This window comes from Zonotrichia albicollis, chromosome 5, assembly GCF_047830755.1.
Source record: "Zonotrichia albicollis isolate bZonAlb1 chromosome 5, bZonAlb1.hap1, whole genome shotgun sequence".
In the NCBI taxonomy this organism is placed as follows: domain Eukaryota; kingdom Metazoa; phylum Chordata; class Aves; order Passeriformes; family Passerellidae; genus Zonotrichia; species Zonotrichia albicollis.
The window spans coordinates 19,459,879-19,484,421 of NC_133823.1; the positions used below are offsets into that span (position 1 = coordinate 19,459,879).

The window sequence follows — 24,543 nt, forward strand, 5'->3', positions numbered from 1 at the left end:
CACAGACCATTTATCCCCTCTATGGCTGGGTTAGATTTCTTCTGCAAGGGAGTAGTGTCAATGTTACTGCCTTGAGAAAATGATGCCAGAGACAAATATAATGGTGGTTCTAAAATATAGATGTATCTAAAAGTCTGGCCAAATTCTGTGTTGTTTTTGTGTCCATCCCAGTAGGTCATCTAATCTCTATTATAAGAAAAACTCATTTGCACTTCTTAAAGATCCATCCCCTTGTTTTTTTGGGTTTTTTTTTTTTGAAAGAAGATGATTAAAGATTTATTGGGTTTTATGGTTTAATGCCAAGATAAAAAGACAGCTTTTTAACTTCCTTCTTCTCCCACAACTCCTCTCCCTCATCTGAGTGTCTGCAGTGCAAAATGCCAGTTGTTTTAACCTTGTGTAATAAGACACTTCCGATAACAGTGCTAAAGACACAGAAATGTTTCCCTTGGAAGTGTAATTTTCTTTTAGAACAAAAATTAACACTACAGAAGACATGTTTTCTGGCTGGCTGGCAGCAATTAGTCAGAAACTCCGGAGTACTAATTCATTGGGATAATTTTGGAGTGTGTTATCTGATTTATTTCTCATTGAGTGATCAGACTTAATTTCTTTGCACAGATAAAGTTACTAATGCTTCCTGTTAATTTTCTTTGGTTTGAAGAGGAGCAATTTTAGCGTTGGTGGGTCTTCTTTTTGCATTTTGATCTGGGGTTTTTTGCGGTTTTTTTGGTGTTTTTTTTTCTATATCAATTACATCATTGAGGTTCATGGACTGCTGCAGCTAGGAAGGAGAAATAGTCTCTTTTCCTGCTTGCAGCATTCCAGGCCAGGCAGCTTTGCCCTGAGTCTAATTCTGTTCCCCTGCCAATCCTCCCTAACATGAATGGGAGGAATCACTTTCTGCCTCCCTTGGCTCTGTCTTTATCTGCACTGATGCTTTGAGGGCAGTAATAAAGAAGCACTATCTTAATGACATCAGGAGTGACCTTAATGGACAGGGAGATTGTTAGGAGGAATTGTTGGTGATTCGTTTTGGACTAAGAGTAGGGGGTCTCATGTGCACAGCAGAGAATAAGCCAGGGAATTGGTAACTCTAGAGGAGGGAGCAAAGGGAAGGGAGAATGAAAGGATTCAGTAAAGCCTGAGGGAAAACAGCTTGCTTGAATCAATCAAAATGTGGTAATTTTCTTGAAACTTCAGGCTGTTTTGTAGGTACTACATGTGCAAGTTGGAGAATGAAGACAAATGTTACAGGAGATCTTGACTGATTTTGCTAGCCCCAATTGATTTTGTAAGTGCTATTTTGGTTTCTACAGTAGAAAAAAGATTCTTTTTTTCCCACCTGATAATTGCTTTACTCAGGTCCTCAAGATCCTTTATGGCATCTTTTACACAGTACACATACAGGAATTTTTAGTTCCCCTGACCAAACCTCTTCTAAACATCTAGATCCTGTGCTGATAGGTCAATTCTTTAGGTTATATGAATATGTGACAATAGTATCCAGTCTAGAAGTAGATCCAGCTCTCCAGGAGTTTATATTTCCACTTTTTCTTATAATAGAAGAGCTTTAGGTTGTCATTACCTCAATTATCCCCCAGCTTACAAACAGGTATAGGCCTAATAGGCCTAATTATTTTGCATCTGGTATGTGATTATTAGAAATCCTGACTTTATGACAAGATTAAAAAAAATTAAAAATAGTAGTGCCTAAGCCATCTACTTTATTCTTTTCCTATCTAAGCTTTAGAGATATTGTGCTGTCACAAAGTAGATAAAATATCAAGGAGAAGACGAACAGCGTTTCAGAACCTCTAGTTTCCCTTTTTAAAAAATAAATAATTGCAGACAAAAAAAAAGCGTCCTTCAGTATAAAGTTGGGTGACTTAGGCATTTTAAAGTGTAGACATTAGTTTAGTTTTGCAAGTCTAGATCTGGCCCAGTGTGACAGCAACTGAAGATAAGCTTTGGGCTGGCTTGTATGAAACAAATTAGTGCTGTTAGCTTTGTCCTTATGGCTGAAATGCTTCTAATCAAGAGCCATGATTACAAGTGCTCTTGTTCATCAGAGCATTGAGAGGGCCACTGACAATTGTGAGTTGAGTATGAACTATGTTCTTCCTCTTGGAAGAACCCTCTTGGCCACAACAGAGGAGACAAATGAGTGGGTCACTGTGAGGGGACAGCTGCATAAACTCTGTCTGTGGGTGAGGAAGGGACATAAATTTCCAAAGATCCAGTCTGGCACCTGGCCTAGCCATTCCATCCACTTGATATTAAGAACTATGTGTGGGTTTGGAAATTAAATATCTTCTCTTTACCAGAGCTGCCACTCCAGTGAAAAGCATTGTACCCTGTCTATATTGTTCACTGAAATAATTATAATGGGCTGAGGGAGGGAGTAGGAATATACTTGATTATCAAACTTATTGCTAGGTCTAAAAATCCTAGACGTTTTCCCTGCTGAATATTTGTCTGGGAATTTATATATATTTGTTTAGGGTAACAGTGTGCTTTAGAAGGATATCATTTGGGAGAGTTATCACATGGTCTCTTTCAGTCTGTCATGGGGATACGCAGTGTTACTCATTTGGATATATAGTCCTGTAACTGCTTTTTCCATAACCTTTGCATATCACCTTGAAATGTGGCCAACAGACTTGTGTGTAACCTAGAAGAGAGGTTACATCCTGAATTAATACTCAGCTAATGGTAGATGTTACATCATCCCACACACTGCCATGGGAAGGTTCCCGGCTGCATTGTGTGAGAACACGAATACTTGGGCAACAGGTGAGCAAGGAAAGCTGCCACAGTGCAGGAAGGGACTTAGCATCACAGATTCTGACACTAAAAATGGTCTACTATATTTAATCTTGCCTTCTTCCCTCTGAAAGCATGGATTGCACAGAGTCTAATTCCCATACTTGCCTGTATTTCTCCTTTTGTCAAAGCTGGGTTTTCAGAAGCGACAAGTGTAACCCCCAGTGCTGTAAGTAGGTCTAGAAAGTATTCCATCTCTCTGAAAACAAGATTTTACTTTTTAAGTAATAACCTTTTATCAGCAGGAAAAAAAACTGATCTGAAAAACAAGGTGGTGTTTTTTTTTTTTGCTAGATCATCTCCTTACTGCACTGACTGTTTTGAAGCTAGCTTTTATTTCATATTGAATCTGGTTCAAACAGAAAGGCATTCATTATTATCTGGCAGCGTTATAGTTGACATCTAAACCTGAAGAACCATAATTTGTCTTTGACATCAAATAATTCACAATCCACAATTAAAGACCTTAAGCAGTTGTGGGGTTTTTTGTTTGGTTTTTGGTTTGGTTGTTGTTTTTCTGTTTGTTTTGGGGGGTTTTTGTGGGATTTTTTTAATTTTAATTTTTTTCCCTATAACCTTGTAATTTGCTTTTGAAACAAGAACAGTTACATCTGTAAGAAAATGGACATATATTTTGCACATATTTTGCATCCTTTGGATTCATTGGATGAAATTGTAATAACAAAAAAATTTTGATGAGGTTAAGACTTCTCAATCCTTAATGAAAGCCAAATCGATTTTGTTCTAAGCAACTATTTGAAGGCAGCACCTAGGTACAAAAGAAATTAAATTGTGACCAAATTATTCAGCTCCTTCCTTACCTTGGCTGAGATTTATCAAACTTTAATGGTTCCCTAGAGCCTAAAACCTTGTACTTGTGTTAACAGTTTGCACTTTAGAGACTGAGATGTTGTCCCTCATGCTAAGCAGCTGTACACATCAGGCCTTTTTCAGGATTACTCCGTGGAGTAAAAGAACACAGCATGAACAAGAGGCCTTGAGGAGACTGGAACAAAAACACCTGGTTATATTTTGTGGGTATTTTTTATTAAAAAGTAAACTTAGTGTAGGTGCTTAAGCATGTACCAAATTTTTCTCCTGTTCTGAGATCCTTAATAGCCAGTGGGCTCATTGTTCTTCTCCCTGGCAGGGCATTGACCATCCATGGCAATACAGCTGCCTATGATATTTAAACTCATGCAACTTCATTTCTCCTTGAAACCTTTCATGTTTGGAAAGGTTAAGCTGAAATTGGTCTGTGAGTTAAAAACACACACATCCAAATGCAGACAAGTGTGGGCATGCACACACACAACACACATGACCGTGTCAGCCTGATGAAGTCAGAAATGGGTAATGGAAGAAGACAGGAAGGGCAGAAAAAGACTCTAGCTGAAAAGTTCTGGGCTAACTTCAATCCTTATCTTTTTTTAGCCGTTGGACTGTAGAGAGTCTGAAAGTGTTTCAGTCAGGCTGACTACGAAGTTACTGTTTTTACTCACTCTCTCTCTCCTGGGCAGGACTGACCACCTACTGCAGTGATATGTCCCTTCTGATCCCCACTGTGATTGTGCCGCACTTGGCAGAGGCTTACATGGCTTTTCTTTTTCCAATGAAATTGCTCTCTGAACAGCATGTTCCCCAGCATGGGTACAGATTTCTGAATTTTGTCTTCAGTGCTCTCTTCTTACTGACATCATTGCTTTAATTTTCATTTTTCATTTGGGAAAGTGCCAAACAAGACGGTCTCAGGAACTGCCCTGAAAGTTAGTAGGAAAAACACTCCTCCTGGGTAACATTAAAGAGAACACACACGTCCAGTTCTGTGTGGCTTAACATCAAAGACACAGAAAATCATCAAAAGCCTTTTCCACCTTCTTTAGCCTTAGGGACTCTTCCTGGGCTGCCTGTGAGCTTTGGCAGAAGTTGTTAGCATTACCCTGAATGGTTTTCCTCATACTTGCCAAATTCTTTGGAGTTTAGTAATATAATATCACTGTTGGCTATATGCAAATTTTCTTGCTGTCATCTCAAGGCTAAAGTTACTGGAAACAGAGGCTATAGCACTCTTTAAACCAACTATCCCCTGCTGTTTTCAGGGTTGTTGTTTCTGAATGTTGTGAATTGCTGGGGTTTGGGTTTGGTTTTGTTTTTTTTTTTTTTTTTTTGCCTTAGATCTGTTTAGCTCTGGAAAAAAGTGAAACAATTCAAATTTGATACACAAAAGCTGTAAGTCTATATTTGCTTGCTATCCAATTTAGGATAGAGTTCTGTGGCAGGTACAGAAAGGGTTCCAAGGGTCAGATGTGATAGTAGCTGTGACTGAAACCAGTAAAAGTAGAATGAAGGATTTATTCACTGATAGGTCACTTTTCTTCAAAATAAGATTATCCAAAACCTTTATCTGTTGGAACAAAAAATTTATTTCATAGATGAGAGATTATAAATGCTGTGTTATAGCATGAACAGTTTTTTGTTACAAGTTTATTCAAATTTGCTTGTGGATCTCTACCCAAAATTCTAAGATTTGGTAAGTAAACAGATGGAAGTTACATTGCAACTTATCAGCAGTTCTGTGATTTTTATCTGCTTTTAACTGTTTCATTCTACTTAACTGATACCTAAAACAACGTATATTGCTGCTTCCATTCCTATGAAAGAACACATGAAGAGATTAAGCTTTATCTTTTGTCCAGAATTTTTCCCAACCTGATAACAAGATGGATGGACAAGTTTTTACAGAAATGTCAATTTAAATTATCTGTAGGCAATTCAATGTCTTTTTCTTTTTTCTTCATTATTACATTTATTATAGCCTTCCCCACTGCATTGTATTTTGTGTCATTACTGCAGTAGGCATCCACCTGCTGACCCACTCTGTGCATGGAAGTACTGTGAGAGCAAAGCGATTGTGAGCTGAGCTGTGGGATCTGAGGAGTGGGAGACATGGAAAAGTGATAGAGTTGAGCTAGAATATGCCCTTTCTGGTAGGATATTCACATATTTACAATTACTCCCCACTGCCTCACTTTATTTATTAGTCCTTGCATTCATCTGGGCACCAACCAGACCTACTAAAATCACTCATTTATGTCTATGGACTGCTTTGAAGAGCAAGACTTCAATCCAGATGAGATATCAGAAACAAGGTATTTGCATGACTAAGCAGTATTTTCAGACTAGTTGAGCTCCAATGCAGTTACCCACTGAACCTGTATTTATTGAGGTGTAGGAACCTGCTTGGCAGGAGTTTTGAAGTCATCCTAAAAGAAAGGAAAAAAACTGAAACATCAGGCAGCCTCTGATGAAAGAAGGAGGAGATGAAAGGAAGCAAAGAGAGTGAGCACATTTCTGCTTAAATGAGCAGTGCTAAAATGGGGTGAGGACAATGACATGACCTACAGTTCTGTAGTAATGAGAAAATCCTTCATGTGCTCTGTGTGTTTTGCCCATCCTGGGCTGAAGTCAAGCATTGCCTCAGTAGGCTTTTAGTGCCCTGGCTGTTGTACAGAACAGAGAGGTGGGAAATGTGCAAAGTGTTCAATTTCTGAAGGGACTGCGCTTCAGGTAAGTGCGCAGGAGGATGAAACATGAGATTGCCAAACAGAACTATTGTTTTGTATAGCTATGGATGAAATTTTCACATTCCTGCCCAATTTTCATTGCTCATGTTTGGTATACAAGAAGTTTACCATATAAACCAGAAATCCCATGCAAGAAGTTTGGAAGTGTCAAAACAAGACTTTTATATCAAAACAACTGGCAGATCACATCATGTTATGCCTGCTGGTGAGTTGTAATAGGAATGTTCTGTGGAGCATTAGGCACCTGTGCTGAAGCAGGGATGGAGAAGCCCAGTGCACTTTTAATTTCTGGGAAGGTTACTGATGCACCGTTCAGCCCTGTGACCTTTCAGTGGTCAAAAAAAACTCCTTGTACCCCTTCCCCTTGTTGCATCACTGTGAAGCAAAGGCATGGTCCATACAAAGTGTCCAGAATTTAGAAGACACAATGACAGACCTAGTGCATCATCCTACTGCCGTGTCACCATGGTGATTTTCATTTACAGTCAAATAAATATTAGTCTTATTCTTTCATGGTTCATCTTTTTCTGCTTGCTTGCCTGTATGGAGATTTCACAGCACCTCAAAAGAAGCCCTGAGGCTACACATTAATGTAAACTTAACGTTCTTCACAATGTTTTTAGTCATTGAAGGAAACTGGGCAGGGGGAGTAGTTCATGTCAATACTGAGTGGCTTTATGCAGCCACTTGTATAAAGTGGCTCCCTGCTGCCCTGCTGCAAAAGCCCCCGGAATGAGTCTTCTGTAAATCAGGGCTCAGGACCTCTCCAAAATTGCTAATTAAAGCTAGCTAAATCTATTTTGGGCAATATCATCTGTACTCTTTTAACAGTGGGTCACTTGCCAGTACAATCCGGGATGTATGGAGAGAAAGCAGAGAAACAGCTGGACTGACTGACTGACTACCTGCTGAGTTTGCTCTATTTGTTTCTGCCTGTGAAATACCCATGTGTTTCTTACCCTGGCTGTCATGCATGAACCTGAATGAACAAAACTGATTCTTAAATTTGGGACAGCCAGACTTCATTCACAGCGAGCAGATAGAATTCAAACAGTACAGCTATGGACCTTTTAGCCGATTGGATTTATTTTTGAAGTCTGGGGTTTTTGCATAGTAATGTTGTCAGCTTACTTTTTGCCAGTGTTTGTTACTGCTGTTGTTGCTGTTTTTATGCAGTGGTGCAGTTTCTACGTGATATTTGGGAGAAGTGACCTATTTGAGTATGAGTTTTAAAATGAAACCCAGCCTTTCCAATAGAAGAGAGGAGACAGACAAGAAGTGACAGGTCTCAAGGCCTAGGGTCCTTCAGGGCTATTTGCAGGATGTACAACTTGCTCCATAGCACTCACAAAACACAACTGTTAAAATAAATCATCCCTTAGGTTGTTCTTTTGCCCATTATACAGCATCCAGTCTTCAATTTTTTTCTCCTCTGTATTTAACTTAAGACTTCTGTGACTAGTTACAATTTTTCTCAATGTCTACAGACATTGCCAAATATGTCTCTAGAGACACTGATTGCATTTTTAATTCATTTTAGTAATGCCACTTATCTTTGGAAACCCTTGTGCAGATACCACACACTGGCCTTTCTCTGAACAGAAGGCCTATTTGCTTTATACACTCATTATGTGGAGGAATATGACAGAGCCCATGATGGTTTTAGATGTTAATAGTCAGAGATGTCTATAAATAAAAAGCCCTTGCAAGTAATGTGGAAGCTCATTGCTTATCCTGCCAAGTAAAAGGCCACACTGTGATGAACACTATTTACAGAACAATAAGATCAGGAGGCAGTCGTGTATTAAAGCCTCAGCTAACAGCTTTTCAGGCTTTTATCAGACTCTTGATCTTTCTTGATGACTTATGATGTAGGCTACTACAGATTTCACATGGAAAGGATTTCTGACCTTTCCATGCATTAAATAGTGACCACAAAATGTTTTGTTGTAGTTAAATTGAACTATTAATGCATGTCAGTTCAAACAATGTAGTTCCCTGCTAACACTTTTATAAGCAAAGTTCTTATTGCTTCCCCTGTGTCTACATCATATCTATAAAAAAATTGACTCTCCTACAAAAAGCAGCCCTAAGCCTGCTCAGCACTTCAGAGGCAGATTTCAGGTGTTGCTTTAAGCAAGGTACTTCTTTGACTGAATTTGTGTGCTGTGCAGATGTTTAACAAGTCTCTGGACACCAGAGCAGTGTTTCTGCACGTGTTCCTGACATATCAGTCAGATTCCTTCAGATCAGTAAGATCTGAAGTTACTTTATTGCATTTATTCTGTACCATTAGTACAAAAAGCTAATTACAGAAAAGTAACAGAAAGCACCAGTCTTCACTTTGGTCCTATGTGTGAGCTGTGAGTAAGGGTGCTGTTGCCTAGAAGAGAAAGGTTGATAGTAATTAATTCATTCTACAAATCTAGCTAGAGGTAGAACAAAAGCACTCATTTAGCTACCTGTCGAACCACTAACACAACACTTGCTGAAGTGGCTCCAAAAAATGTTCTTTCCAACAGGCAGTGTTAGAGAGATATTCCAGCTCAAGTCCCTGTAGCAGACACACAGATACATTTTGTGTGCCATTTCTAAAGCACCATTCTGTGAATGTTAACTGGGATGTGGTCCCATTCTTAGCATCTTGTAGAAGTGCAATTATTAGAGATATCCAAACATAAAAACATGAAAGCTAAGGGAAAGGATAATGCATGTTTTCAACACTGACTATAAAATTTAAAGATAAAAATTTATAATTTAAATGTTTCGGTTGGACACAGCCCTTGTAATAAGTAAGGGTGAGTAAAGGGGCTTACAGTGGTGGAAGTGCTGTTATTGGTTCTACCTCCCTTTTTTTTCCCCCCTATTATATTGTAGCCTTTTTGAGATTATAATTCCAAACCTATTTCACAGGGAGTCATATATTTAACTGCCAGTCAGAGAAGTCAAGAAAGGAGCAAAACAGAGGCAAGATCTGAAGTTTCAAATCAGATAAAGAGCCCAGAAAACCTCTGGCTCTCTAGATTCACTCTTGGATTCTTCTGCATTGATCTTGGGTGTCTGTTGGTGAAAGCCAGCACAGTGTGCAGATATGATTTACAGTGTTCCCTTATGAAATTTTCTCTCTCGGGCCTCTTTTCTTTCCTCTGTGGCAGGGAGAAAAACATAACAAAATTGGGATGTCTCCAGTACTGAGCTAGTAACTGGAGAGAGCTGAAATTGAATTTGTGGCAAGATCCTACCACTTCCTAATTCTATTTAGGCCAGAACTATTGATGCAATAGCCTATCTTGAGGTCTTTATGAAATTCCATTTCCTGATGAAAAAAAAGTCAGAAAGTAAGATAACAAATTAAAGTAGCAATAAGAAAGACGCCAAAATCCCAGAGTTCACCAAAGGATAGCAAGACTTCCATGTAATAGAGAGCAGGATAAAAACTGGAAGTTGAGCTGGAATTTTTCAACAGGGGCTTGAAACAGCCCTACATTAGTATATTGTGTAGATCAGTTTCTCAAGAGGAGTGAACAAGCACATTTCCTATGTTCTCCATTGAGCTGTAGCAGTGGGACACTGTGTTTTCACCTGGTTTATCCTCACAGTGTTGTTCCAGAGTTGTTTTCTCCAACTTATCGTGATCTATAATTTATGAATCTTGTGTGGGAACCAGTTCAACACATGAGTTTGGAACAGCCCTCAAATTCATTACATTGAAAACCATCTAAGTCATAAACACTTTTGAAAGGGCTTGTTAGGTGCTGGGGGGTTTTGTGTACTTTTTTTTTTTTTAAATACAAATTAAAATTTTACATTTTAGATACCTCAGGTACTAATTAAATTGTACTGTTTCTTGATGAGCTCCATACATTTGTACTGTGAAAGTTCTTTTTATTATGTAACAAAACATAACCCATTAATCTTTCCAGTGCAGATGTATTCATTAGTAAGGAAAAAAAAGTCATCAGAAATCTGAGGAGCATAGAATCCTTTTCATCTTCAACTAAGTAGGTGTTGTCTAAAATTTCTGAAATAGTTTAACTGATTTGTCAGTTCCACCAGTGGCTTTTGACAGGGCATATTGACCATTGTTGTTGAAGAGGAAGTAGGTGAAAAGGATGACATTTTTCTGCAGTTGGCCTTGTCAACAATTTCACAAAAAATAAAATGGTCAAATGAGGAATCCTTTGGTGACAACCAGTCAGCAGCGAGCAATAAACCCTCAAGAAAGTCATAATGAGGAACTGACTATCTGTGAGGACTTTGTTCAGCCTCAAGGGTAAATCAATGTTAATACGAATTCTGGCACTGAAGAGTGGATAACATGACATCAGTTTTTAGAGATAGGCTCTCTAAGAGAGACTCATCAAATCATGGCAATCTGCCTGAAGTCAATAGTGAGATAATTCAGCATCTCTGTACTAGCTCACCTTCCCAATGGATCCAGGTCTCACTGGGAGAAGAAATTAAATAAGACTTTTTTTCCCCTCTGTCCTAAAAGGATATAAATGTTTTGTATTTTATTGTATTTACTTACTGATTTAGGTTTTCTGAGTACATTTTATTTTCAGTAACCTAAAAATTCACAAACACAGATAATTTACCAAGAAACTTGACAGACCTGGAAAAATATCTGCAAAACTCCTTCTTTTAATTATTTTATTTTTTATTTTTTAGAAAGTTGTTCATAGCAACTTTGGCATACTTCTGCCAAGAGCTTCAAGTATTAAAAGCATGCTGTTTTGGAGAATATCATTGATATTCACTGATATATTTTGACATATCAAAGGGTACTGTAAACTTTGCTTCATGTCAAGAGCATATTTTCTTCTAACAGACTCCTTTTGAAATGCTGCACTAGATATGCATTCAGGAGAGTTTTCCAACTGAAAACAAAAAATGCCTGAGAAGATTTGACCTAAAAAAGAAGCACCTGCCCTGCTGAGATCTGCCTGGCCTCCAGCCAGCAGTGCAGTGCACTGCTGAAGAAATGGGGCCTTTCCTAAGGGGAGGCAGGGGTGCCTGATGCCTGAAGAGCTGGGGATGGGGCTCATCACCCTCTCAGTGTCCACAGGGCTCTGGTGGTGGGAGAAAACAAGGAGTATGAGTGACATGGAGCTTTGACTGTGCTGCTCGCATCTCCGGCTACAGCATGTGGGAAACTGCTTGGTTGGGCAGGGGAATGGGAGAGGAGAAGATGAATGTGTCCTGACAAAGGAGTGTTGTTTTGGCAGTGTGCAGCCTGTAGGCTCCCAGATGCTCAGAAGTCACTTCCTGCACCCCTGCTGAAGGGCTCTGTTTCTCAGCTGCTCTGTAATGACTTAGAGCTACAGAGTGCCATCTTGTCTTAGATCCCAAATTGTAGGAATGCTGACTCTCAAATTTGAGCTCATACTAATTAACTTACCAATAGAAATTTTTTAAAATGTGACTGTAAATCAGGCATGTGATCCTTTCATCCATTTATTTTTGTTTTGTTATTGTTTCAAAAGCATCTGTGTGAGAATGCATGTTTAGCTGCTAATTAGATACTCAGTGTCTGATATTGTTACAAACTGCTAAATTACAAATGGAAATGACAGTGGTGTAACAATATTGTGAAAATGGAGTATCAATGACCAGAAACAATATAGGAAATTTTTAGTGTACAAGGCACATGGAGATGCTGTGAAAAGCACCTTAGTTTTCAGGCTGTCTCAATAAAAGGAGGACTAGAGAGAGTTAATCCCCGTTCTTCTCTTCCCTTTGGTTGAGAGTGCACTTGCTCCAGTGGTGGCTGCATAGGTGCAGCATCAGAGTGGGTTCATTTAAAAATTCAAATGAAAAGAAAATGTATACATTATTCACTTGGCCCTAGTTGTTACCCAGTTCTGCACAGGAGGAAGAACCCTGAAAGCAGGTTTTGCCAGTTTTCTAAATCTTGGACTTTTCTCATGTTTATCTGTTTACTGAGTACACAAAAGGATGCTGTCATGCCACACAGGCACAGCCCAACCCCAGCTCTGCAATTAGGTGGAGGGGCTGTGGGCAGAGAACACTAAATCAAGGCTGTCTGGGACATGGACTGCAGAGACCAGGCTGGGTGTGACCCTTGTGAGGGCTGAGGGGGGCTCCCATCCACAGGGTTTTTGTGTCTGATTTCATTCTGCTCACCATTCCATTCTATGGTCCAAATCTGGATGTAGCATAATTTTAAAACTTATTCTTTTGTCTTTCAAATATAAATATTGCACTGAGTGAAAGCAACAGATTCTCCTCTCCACTCTTTAGTGGGCAGAGGTGATGAAATATTTGTGCACCATGCAGCATAGAGCTTTAAACAATTGCACTACATGTCATACCCTATGTTTTGTTGGTTGCAGTGATGAAAAATATTTTTTCTTAACAGTTTATAAAAAATATGCCTGATCATGAACTCTTAAATCTCCTGAGTCGTTAACTACTGACTGCCACCACAGAATGGTAGGAAAATACAGAACTTGAAGCTGGTTGCTGAGCTTTATTATTGAATTAAATTTACTTGAGTATAATTGAGACAATATTTAGAATTTCTGGTTGGCACAATAGGTAATTTAAGAGCAGACACATGCTTACTGATGTATTATATGAAGCTACAGCATAAATTCAGGTTCCAGAATACCCCATACAATGTTCTGGGCTTCATTAATCCCTTCAGCCATGGGATCTTTCCTAGAAATCACACACCATGGGATGAGTGATTAGCAAGAAACATTTATTTAATGTGCTGTGCTTAAAAACATAGTAAACCTTGCCAATAGGATGCAAGTCTGTGAACACATTTCCAAGTAACACCCATTTAATGATACAGAGATTTCAAGAAATGTTAAGGTTTGAGTTTTTTGCTGTAGCTCACTGTGGGATATCAACAAAAGAAGACATTAAATGTGTCGCAGATTTCTGTAGGCTGAAAATATACAAGTTTCATTTAGGCCATTGCAAATTATTTCATTTTAAACTCAAGCTTTTTCTTTCTCATTTCAGTCTCTCTAAAGAAGGTTCATGTCTAATTAATTATTCTTCCAGGTTTTCATCTTGAAAATATAAAAACAGACTGGTTTGCTTGTTTACAACTCCTTCCCCAGACAAACAGAAATTTAAAGTAATGAAATTTATCAAAAGAGCTGAGATCTGAAAACTTCTTAGTTCCAGAAAGCTGGCTTTTTTCAGTATAAAAAACTTGAAACAGCTTGTACCCAAGACACATAATGTTCCTTGCACTCTCCAAATTCTCTTGCTGTGAATTCTGTGTTATTGTCACTAAAGTTAGATTCAAATTGGAGTGAAAGAATCCTATGTCTTTAGAACTGGTGCAGTTTATTATGTCAGGGTATTTGAAGACCCATACTTATTCTAGCCATACCTGTTCAATGGAGCACAGCAGCAATACAAAATAAGTTCTGAAAAAGCTAGAATTTAGTAGGTAGAATCAGCAGTAAAAAAGAAAGCATTCCTTGGATTTGTTGTGTTGTGATGATGTTTTCCTGTGCCTAAATGATATTGACTGTTGTTCTTATTGAAGAGGAAATAAGTATGTGCTCTGAGCTACTCAGACAACTATTCATCATTCTCTCTGGCAACAGAAAGAATCCCCATGCCAGGATGCAAAATCCAGCAGCAGCTACAGCTGCAGAATATCAGAAGCCTGTATTAGAAAACTCACAGGCAAATCAGAACCCTATTTCCTGGCAGGATGCACTTCTTCAGAAGCATTGCTTTAGGACATAACTCAGTTCTCAGAACACCACAGTCTGCAACTTAATTCAAGTATTTAGGGGGAAATAAGGGTCTTTGAAATATAAATAATGCATAAAAAAGAACGTATTTTGTTCTTTATTGCTTCCTAGTGAAGCCTTGCTGGAGTGCTGTAGTGAATAATGATAACATTTGTTCTTAAAATCTGATGCTGACTTAATAATTATAGCAAATTAGGATGTGGAGCCCTGCTGTGAGAGGTGATGAAAACATAATTTTTTATAAGATAATAGTGAATATTGTTGCTTGGTAAACCCACTGTTAATATCTGTAAGGGTAAATGACTCTTGCTTGGTTACTTTAATTTGTTGTGAATCATGTCAGTTCTTAACCACTGACTTCAACCTGACTGCTGGTACAAAGCCATAGGTTAAAACCTTTGTCACCAAATTAGTTGCTTTATTTGCAGTCAGATGGGAAAATTGGCCATAAGGAACAAAGGAAAGAGGTGCAGACTGGCAGATTGAGTCTCAAGGGTGTCCAGACTGTCAAAGCCTGCACAGAAGCTCAGAGCATTGCAACAAGCTCTCGGGATGCAAAGATAGAAATCATCCTAAACTACATTCTGGCCACACCTTGATTTATATCTACTTGGCAGCACTTGGAATATGGCTCCTCCTGTCTTAAGTTAGCGTATATCTATTTACTCCCAAAAAGAGCCAAATACAGCAAAGGTTAAATGAACACAAATCTTGGAAAAGAGCCTTCTTCCTTGAGCATTCAAAGTAGAGTAACTTAACTCTTAGTTAACTTATTAACTCTTATTTTCTCTTAATAGGGCTAAGATTAGCACCTAGGTTACAGAGTACAGTTTCTGTCATGGTGGCTCAACATCTCATTCATTTTTCATAGACTTCTATTATTTGAATTTCCTAATGGGAAACACTGTTTCTACAAGATAGTGCCAAAATTAAAACAATAAAAGAAAGTAACCATTAAACTATTTTATTCTTAACTAGATTTGAAAGCACTGTAAAATACTTGTCATTGCTAGTTTTCATATATTATTAAAAGCTTCCTATTCTTATTGTAATGACTATAGAAAATGTAGAACCTAATCTGAGTTCAATAGAACCCTGGAAAAACAAAAGCTTTATCAAGAAAAATGAAAGCACTGCTCGGAAACAAAAGCTAATTAAAAATATTCTTAAAAATGCCCTGGAGAGAGACAAATGTACAGATAATAGTTACAGTCTGTTTAATACTGGCAAGTATGTCTAACACGGCAGCACATTCAAACCAGCCTTTGCCTGTACAATCCAGCATCTAGCACAGTTATAATGATTAAACTTCATAACATTTGTTTGAAATGTTATGCCTGTTAAATTATATATAAAACCATATCATCTTGAAGTATTACTGTTATTCATATTTATTGATCAATGTCTCACATGCTTTCATTTGTTGGTTTAATGTGTTTAATCTCACATTAATTTGTGAGAGCATTTAAGAGATACAACATTTAGGCATCATACTTCTGTAAAGAAACACGGGCTTTTATTGGTCCTTCTTGAAAAAATACTTAAAAATAACTGGGTTAGTGTGAATGGTTAGCATTGTTAAAGTTGAAAGAAAAATTATTTTTTATTCAAATTTTGGGGCTTCTCCAATAATGTTATATAATAGTATACAAAATCACTCTATGGATTTGTATGAAATATATTAGCATGGTAACTTATGGCTTACTATCTCCAGGGTTTTATATCCAAATGTGGAATAATATTGTTAATATATTTTCCATCTCTAGCCATCATTGTTTTGTTAGTAGATGTAATAGCATGCCATATTTTGTGTCTCTAACAAAACAGGTTTTCCTTTGCCAAAATACTGCCTACAAGTTATCTGCAGCCACCACGACAAAAATCAAGTCTGTGCAGTGTGTCTCATTCCCCTTCTGCAGAAAAACAAGTCCTTTTTAGAAAAGGAGTGAACATTTTCTGTAGTTTATGTATGGCCTCCCACACAGTAAAAAACACATCAAATCGCATTGTCTCCGGCTTGGTCTCACAGCAGCCCTGCCAAAAGCGGGGCTCTAAAGGCAAACAAACTTTCTGCCAAGTGACCAAACCAAAGGTTCTACCCCGAGTGCGTTAATGAGCTTTAATTGCCGTGATCAGCCGCACCTGTGCCACCCGCCTTCACCTCCTCTTCCCCCTCCTGAGCTCTGCCTAAGCTCAGCCTGAGGCTGGTGCCTCCTTAGGCCAGGGCTCATCCAGAGGGAAGGGTTTCTGTTTGCCTGCAGGCCTTATGAGCTGGGCTCTGAATTGGAGGTGGTCACCTGCCCCAGGGTATAGCCCCTGGCTGGAGCTAGCATGGAATTCCCTGTGGCAGGAATTCCCTCTGCTCCGGGCTCCCCCTGCTCAGGAAGCACTGCTGCCTGGCACACCAAACTGCAGTGACCTCCCCTGACATGGAAGGACGGACAGGTGCTGGGCTTGAGCATGCTGGCAGGGACATGCAAGAGGCAATTTATGTTCTTTTAATCTTCCTGATGTCAAAGATGTATTAATAATTAAGCTTGCAATGTGTCCACAAAGCAAAGCTGGAAAACCCATTTTTTTTCACTTGTATGCCTTGAAAATACTTAACTCTAATTATTCTAGTTCTTTTTTATGTATTAAGAGACAAAATTTTCTGCTCCTCGCCATGTATCCAATCTGAATCCCAGAATTTGTCTGTTCTGTTCTAAAGATTATTATTTTACTTTGCAGTACTTTTACATATCTTCATAGAAGGAGAGGTAGATGCATTTCTATTTGTCCCCCTATTTCTGAATATCTTTTCATTTTTACATCTAACAAAGCCTGCTCTTAAGTAACTGTACAGAATAAACTTTTTTATTGTTAGTATTGTTTTATGTTAAAGACCTTGTAAGGAAATTGCATCTGACTTGGAATCCACAGGGGTTTTTTTTAAGTTTAATGCTGATGAACACACATACAATGCTACATTTATTTGGGACTTCTCTCTACTGCTAATTACTGAAACCCATAAAATCTATTATTGGCAATTTCTTGTGACAGTCAATTGGTTTTCAAGCTTTCAATGATCTTAAAGTGCTCCAAAAATACACCCTGCTTAGTGACAGAAGTTAAAAACAAACACTGAAGTTATTTCAGACCCTTAAAACTTCAGTGTATTTATACTCACGATATTGCATGCTGTCCAGTCTTGCTGGTGAGCAAAAGACTTATCTGTCCACACCATCAAAGTCTCCTCTGAGGACAATGAATACAATTTTTATTCTTTTAATTTGCTTTTTGTTGAAGTAAATAAAAAACAATCGAGCAAAATGCAAGGTTTGTACTTCAGAGCCAGATATATGCAGCCAAGAAGGGAAATGGCAAAACTGAAATTACTGTGATGAACTTAATTATCATCATGGGCTCTGGAGCCTTACTCATAGAGGAGGGTAAGGAAAAAGAAACTGGAAAAGAAAAAAATCTAGATTTTAAGGTAAAAACTTGTTTTCAAATTCTCTGTTTAATCTGCTTCCTGTACTTGAGGAAACACATCAGCTATGAAAGTGTTGCTCTAGCACAGCAGTGCTGCAGACAGCTGTCTGTGCACACTTCATGTCACCTAGCAATGACATGTGCAGACAGTGCCACTAGTCCAAGTGGGTTTGGTTTAGTTTTAACAGAAGTGTAATACTATTATAACTTAGTGATTGGGAATAAATTCTCTGTGCTTTATCCAGTCCCTCCCCTTTCAATGAAGGAAGGTGAAATGCACTCCCAAACCTCACTTTTCCTTTTATATCTGAATATTAAGCTTAGGCTTTTGCACTGAGAATTGTGGTTACACTGCTAGCAGCTGAAACTGGTGCAGGGAACAGAAAGCTCTAATTCCAAACTCTAGCCTTTCTTCCTTGTAGTTCTGAGGCAGGTGGAGAAAAAGGAGTGAGCAATAAGAGGTCACAAATTCAAACCAGATTTCAGTGATCTGTGCACTGTATTCTCAGTGCAACATTGTGACCTGTACATAAGAAAAAGAAAATATTTAGATTCCTAAGTCAAATTAGTTTATTTCATGTTTTATCAAACATGAAATAGATTTCTTTGCCCCTTAAGAGAATGCATTTAGCATCACAAAGGTTATATTCTCATTCTGATAAGGAATTCTTTCACAATCTCAGACTGAGAGAGGCTGGGAGCAGTCTTGATCCTTCAAGGTGTAAAAGTGAAAGGAAAGTCACCACCAGTACAGTTCCAAACAGCTTATTCTGAGTTAAATTTGCAATCACATGCAAGTTGGATGCATGTTGTCCAACATTTGGCCTTGTTTTTTCTGAGTACTTCCTTTCTGTGTCATGTAGGAATGTGGTTGTCAGTCATCTGTACTTTGATTAACTTTACTATGGAATGTACTTCTGCTGGTCACAAATAATCTTTGACTAGGCAGGCTACTCCAGGTAGTACCTAAGGTCCAGCAAAACCATTCCAACTTTCAGTTCAACATGGAATGGTCAAGTCTGTAATTAACCCTATGGATAACTCTTGGCATATCATTGGTGTGTTGCACTGTGTTTGTTTGCACTTTCCTTTCTAAGATTATTTGTCTAGCTTAAAGTGTGACAATAATTAAGTGCCATGTATCACAGGTGATTCCAGTTGCCCTTTGAAGCTTTGACTAATGATGGGGGCCTAGGCAATATCTATTTATCTCCAGGTGTTATTAGTTTAATGAATATCAGAAGCAAACAGTGGCTCCCTCCAAAATTCTGCATACTTTTTGAAAAAGAGATAAATATTTCAGAAAGATGATCTTCCCTCCCTGCTTCCAGTCTTCTTTCTGTGACTAATAGTCATTAAAATGTCAGATTTCCTCTGCAGGTAGAATAGTGTGATAATGTTCACAAAACAGGGAAAAATATATTTTGAAAGGCAGCAGATAAATTTAAGTCCTGTCAAGAAGCTGGATGTTGTCAGTATTTAAAATAACCTTCAATGACTTGGCAAGCTACCACTGCCATTTGTATTCACTACTTCGGCTCCTTGTAAAACCAAACAGCAACAAACCATTTCAGGCAAAATGAGCCTTAAACACAGGAACTGCTTGTGTTCCCCATCATTAGTAATTAGCAGAAGAAAGTGGAAAGTAATCACTGATAATTACTAGAAGAGGAAAAAAACCCAAGCAAGAAACATTTTATTCTCATTTCTCTTTGCTTGCTTGGGTCAATCTCATAGGTTTTTTAATAGGTGCAACCATGTTTCACTCATTTTAGAGTTTTTAATTCCAAATATTGGACAGAAGACACCTGAAGGGGAAGGTGGAAGGTCCAGTAGCAATGCTGGCTATAAGCTTGACTCCTTTAAGGGCTAATCAGCAAAGAGTTACTTTACTCCAGATTAAAAGAAAACCAAACTGAATTATGTTAACAGCCAAGGACACCTAATAATGTGTAGCCTTTGTTTTTCTTACTGATGGTATTTTTGGTGACATACATGACAGGAAAAAAGGCCAGTAGTTTTATTTGAGTGTCTTCTGTTTGTGCCCTAGGAATGGCTCTGGTGAATAACAATGGTGTGGATGGCATGAATGCATTCTGAGAACAGAAGGTAGGTGTTTACACTCTGCTTTTAAAGGGTGCAAAATATTCTTTATGGAACTTTACTGAATTGCTGCTTTTGGAAACTGAGTGTGATTCAATATGCCATGTGATGTATTTCATTTTAAGCTACTTGTAAGCATAATAGTCCTCATGTTCAGTTATATTTATGCTTTAACTTCTCAAATAATTGAAGCTTTTACCTCCAGTCATCACTGACTTTTAACATTTATGTTAATCTTTCTAAGGTAAAAGTATTAAGCATTATTACTGATGTATTGAATTTTTATTTTTAACATTTTTGAAGAGTAAGCTGTTCTTTTTGAGAGACTGCCCCTGATATTTTGAAAATAGTTCTATATATGAAGCTTTTGCTGGCTTGTACACCGATGAGGTTTATAAAGCAAGCCACTCATTTGTAGAAAAATAAAAACTAAATTCCTTTATTAAAGATGTCTCTGTAGATACTTCACAGGAGAGGGGGAAAAAGGACAAAAGATAAAAGCAGAGAGATTAATTCTGGAGATTGGTACTGAAAATACAACCCTATATATTCTGCACAGATTTACAAACAGCAGTGGAAACCTGGGATTTAATGCTGCATTTCTCCATGTTCTTAACTGGCATTAGCTCTTTAAGTCAGGAAGCAGATACCAGACTGTGCAATTGCTTTATCAAGCCTTAGAGTTTCACAATAAGAATGTTTGATTATATTTCTGAAATAATTTACTCATCAAACAGTGCTATTAAATGCAGGATACCTTTACAACACTGTTTCTATTGTTGTTTTCACATTCTATTTTGCTGGCAATAAATCATTTTGAAGCAATTCATTTTTTACACATTGAGAGATAGACAGCAGATCCCGAACTCAGCAGATGACACATTAAATTCAGAGACATGTCAGTCACATTTAAAGCATGTGGCCGACTGCTACAGCAGATCATTCCAGTGGAAAAACCAGTTTCTCTGCAGTTCTCTATCCATGTCAAGCTGAAATAGAATTTTATTCTTGTTCACCTGGATAAAGAATTCTTAATGCATGTTCTGTACTTTGTCACAGAGTAGTAATAAAAGAATAACCAATATCCAGATCAAAAGTACAGAGCTCATAGCCCAAAGACCAGAATTTTAACCAACACCACCAGGATTATCCTGTGTTTTCCAATTAGATATATTTGACAAATAAAAATCAAGAACGTTATTTCTTATTATGGTAAAGAAACAAAATATTTCAGACATTGGTGTTCACCTTTGGCTATCAACTAGGATTTTGAGGATAAACTTCAGAAGCCATCAGTCTGAGAAAATGCAGGCAAACAGGAGCTAGCCTGGAGCTCTGCTCTCCTGCAGACTGTAACACTCACTGCTGAACAGGACTGACACCTCCAGCGCTGCTCCTCAGGGCTGGATTTGTTGTAGGAATTTGCTTGTTTTGATAAAACATACATAACTGAGACTGTTTAATGAAGTAGGAAAATCCCATCAAAGATAAGCTATCCTTGATAAACACTGATGTTTTTGTTTCCTGGCACATCAGAAACTTTGCTGCATCTTCATTTTTACACATTTAAGAATCTGTTTCTGTGCCATGGTATTCAAGCCTGACTTACTGGTGTTGTTCAGTATCTTTTTGTTGTTTTTCAGTGCAGCCAAATGCACTGAAATTTAGCTGAAAAGCAGTCAATGTTAAGTGTTAATTTTGCACCTTGGCCTGTAAGGGCTGCTAAGCATGGTCTGCAGTAATTGTGTATGTTTCTGCTGTCTGTTATTTAGTGTTGAAGTTTGGATTGTACAACTCTGAAAAATTTATCTGGATTTTTTGCATCTACTATTTCAGCTACTAGTTTTAAAGAGAAACCTTACAGTATGACATGTTTCAGGGCATCATTTTGGGAGTTTTTATGGGTGTTGGACAAAAATGCCACACATTGCTGAGAAGCAGTGTGTTGTGAAGCTCAAGTGCTGTTTGCTATGCATCAAAGATGTTCACATTTTCATAGGTAACGTCCTCAGTATTTCTTTTATTGCAATTACTATTCTGGTGGGAATGTGCACATTTTTTTTCTCTAATGCAGCCTCTCTCTGCTGGAAAATTTGTGATGAATGTATTTCCTTTCTTTGATGTTAATAGTTAAATTTAACTGTAAATTGAGTGAAAATGAACACAATTGTGACAGATGTGACTTTCTAAATTGACATTTATGGTAGAAGCTCTTTGCACATTTTTTCCAACAACACCACCAGCATTTCCCTTAAGTAGCACTATGGCTCTTGTCAAACACTTTCCCAAAAGGTCACTTACTTAGGCCATAGCTCTTGCTCTCCCTGGCTGCTGCTGTACTGTTCTAATCACCAGGTGACATTACTGAGAAGGCAGCATTAAACAGCCCTTTAAGAGAGAGGGGATGGGACTTAAGGCAGGCTTTTTTGGCATATGAAGAAACTCCCTGGATGCTTTCCTTTATGGAGAAAATGTATCTGCCTCTCTCTAAAATCTCTGCAACGTGCAGCCTGTATTCTTTAACCAGGTGTAATAATTGAGGTATTGTCATGTGCTGACACTTTTTATTTCTTGGGGTGTGTTTCTAATGCTTTCAGTTAAAGCACATTAAAAAAATAAACATAAATCAGAAAAAAAGCTTGTATCTATAATACTTTTAGAAGCTTTATTTTATTATGTGTTAAACATATATATTAAATGTTATACATACCAAACCTCTGCATTAATTTCCATCTTCTGTTCCTCCATGAAGTAAAATTTTGCAGGACCTGGAGACGAGTGGGAAGGGAAAGAAAGAAAGTTTTGTTGTTAAGCTTCTTGCATATTATAATATAAGCGGGGCCTAAATGTCTCTGGTTTGAAAAGTACTTTACTTGTGGACCTGAAGAAAAGTGCTTGTAATTCCACTAGAGAGATGTAAGAGATTTTGCAGAGTAACGGAATTGTGCAACCTTTTGTGACATGTTCGCAGAGAGAGAAAGTAAAGCTAATCCAGTCAAGCAAGAGAATCAAGGACATTTCTTAAGCTCTGGAAGTACAATATGGTACTTGGAGAGTTTTCTAACTGCAGACTTGAGAACTACACATGGATGCATATATATCCAGTTTTTGTGATTTATGTTGACAGGGCATATGCTACCAATGCTGAGAATTATTTTTCCCTGACATAAAGGTCTCTCAATAATTGAAATTTGACCTGAATGTGAGGGATTGGTTGGGGTAGCTCAGTATTATCAAATTTTCCATAAATTTCTTGAATAGATTGACCTTTAGCATCTTTTTAAAACTCTAATGTTTCCCACTGCATCTCTGTGATCGCCTGAATTTATAAGTCTCCCTCTCTAGCAGGAGATGGGGATTAAATGTGTGCTTATGCTTTTCTTCTCTTCCCTTCTACCCTCCTGCCAATTTCTGGAAGCATTGGTCATAGGTGACAGTTTTCAGCTCCTTTAACAAAAGAATTGGTGAGATGAGTTCCATCTAAATCACTGACATTTTATGATGAATAAATCTTCATTTACTCTCTGAATCCTTAAATGATGGAGCTTTTTTTGGTGAGGATATTGATCTCTTCCCTTCCTTTTTTTCATTATTTTTGTACTGAGGTGTTTTTTCTTTTAATTGTTACAAATCTGTTGCATACATGCACAAAATTTCAGTGCAGTGCTTCTCCATTTTGGGAGTTCATGATCAAAATAGTCAAAAGGGGTTAATATATGGATCAGGAATTTCTCCTGCTGATGACTGTTTTTCCATGAGCATGTGCATCCCATATTTGCCCTCATAATTTTTTTGTGAGCTTTTCTGTAGGCCAGAAATCCGAGTTTATTTTTGTAGAATTGGTACTTTAGGTACTGGGTGTCTTCCCCTTCAATGTTGATCATTGCTGGCTGTTACTTCAAACCTTTCATTTCAGCTGTATTTCTAAAGAATGAAGAATTTGTACTTTTGAAAGCATTTCAGCAGGCTCCTACAGGTTCAGACTCACAGGCATGTCTAGTCTGATTGTTTCTCTGGCATTTCCCACTTCTTGAGGTGTGCCTGTGTGTAGGAGCCGAAATAAGAGATGCAGGGCTCCAGGTGGCTCTCCAAAATGCAGTTTATTCCATCCAAGTCATTACAGCAATCCAGGGTCGTGGGCGACAGAGCCTGTGCCCACAGCTGTCAGCTCCAGCTGCAGGTAGGCCTGGAGACCCTTTGGTTTTGGTTACAATGCATTTTATACTTTTTTTTTGCTGAGCATCTTAATACAGTAGAACCAATCTATACCTTAACTATTATCTATAGCCTATCATAACTACTATAATTACCATATTCATGTTACTGTTCTCCAGTCACTAGAAGTTAGTACATTACAGTTTAAGATAGAAGTTGTTTTTCAGTTTTCTTGCAGTGGAAAATTCTGAGACCTTTTTTCTACTTGTAACATCTATGGGCTTGTTTGCCTGCGCTAGCTTTCTGCTTGCTGAAAACATCATCTTGTTTGAGGTGGGTTTATCCTTTGCTCTAAGTCATAAAAACCGACTCTAACTAACCCACTTCTAACTAACACACCCTTTGCCACCTTGGTTAGCCAGTAAGACTGGCTCAGCAATTCTTCTATATCAAAACTTGCTTCCATCTCTATTCTTTCTTCAGATTCTACATTCAAAAATCTTTCTGCTAAGCATACATATCTGTGAGACTTCCTTGTCAAACTTTGATCCTTCCCAACACCTGTGGACGCCTGCTCTCTGTTAGTTACTTGCTACAAGTACATTCTGCCTTCAGTTATCCTTGCAGCCTCTGGTTCTGATGGCATCAGGGCT

The 24,543-nt window shown here is 38.1% G+C and overlaps 1 long non-coding RNA gene across 2 annotated transcripts in view; it reads left to right on the forward strand.

Moving 5' to 3' along the window:
* The window catches only part of LOC113458959 (uncharacterized), a 203,235-nt gene that overhangs the window by 20,234 nt on the left and 158,458 nt on the right, over positions 1–24,543 (forward strand). For both annotated transcript variants that reach the window (XR_012580385.1, XR_003379719.2), the window contains exon 2: positions 19,683–19,741. This is a non-coding gene — a long non-coding RNA (uncharacterized LOC113458959). The remainder of the gene's footprint in view (positions 1–19,682; positions 19,742–24,543) is intronic.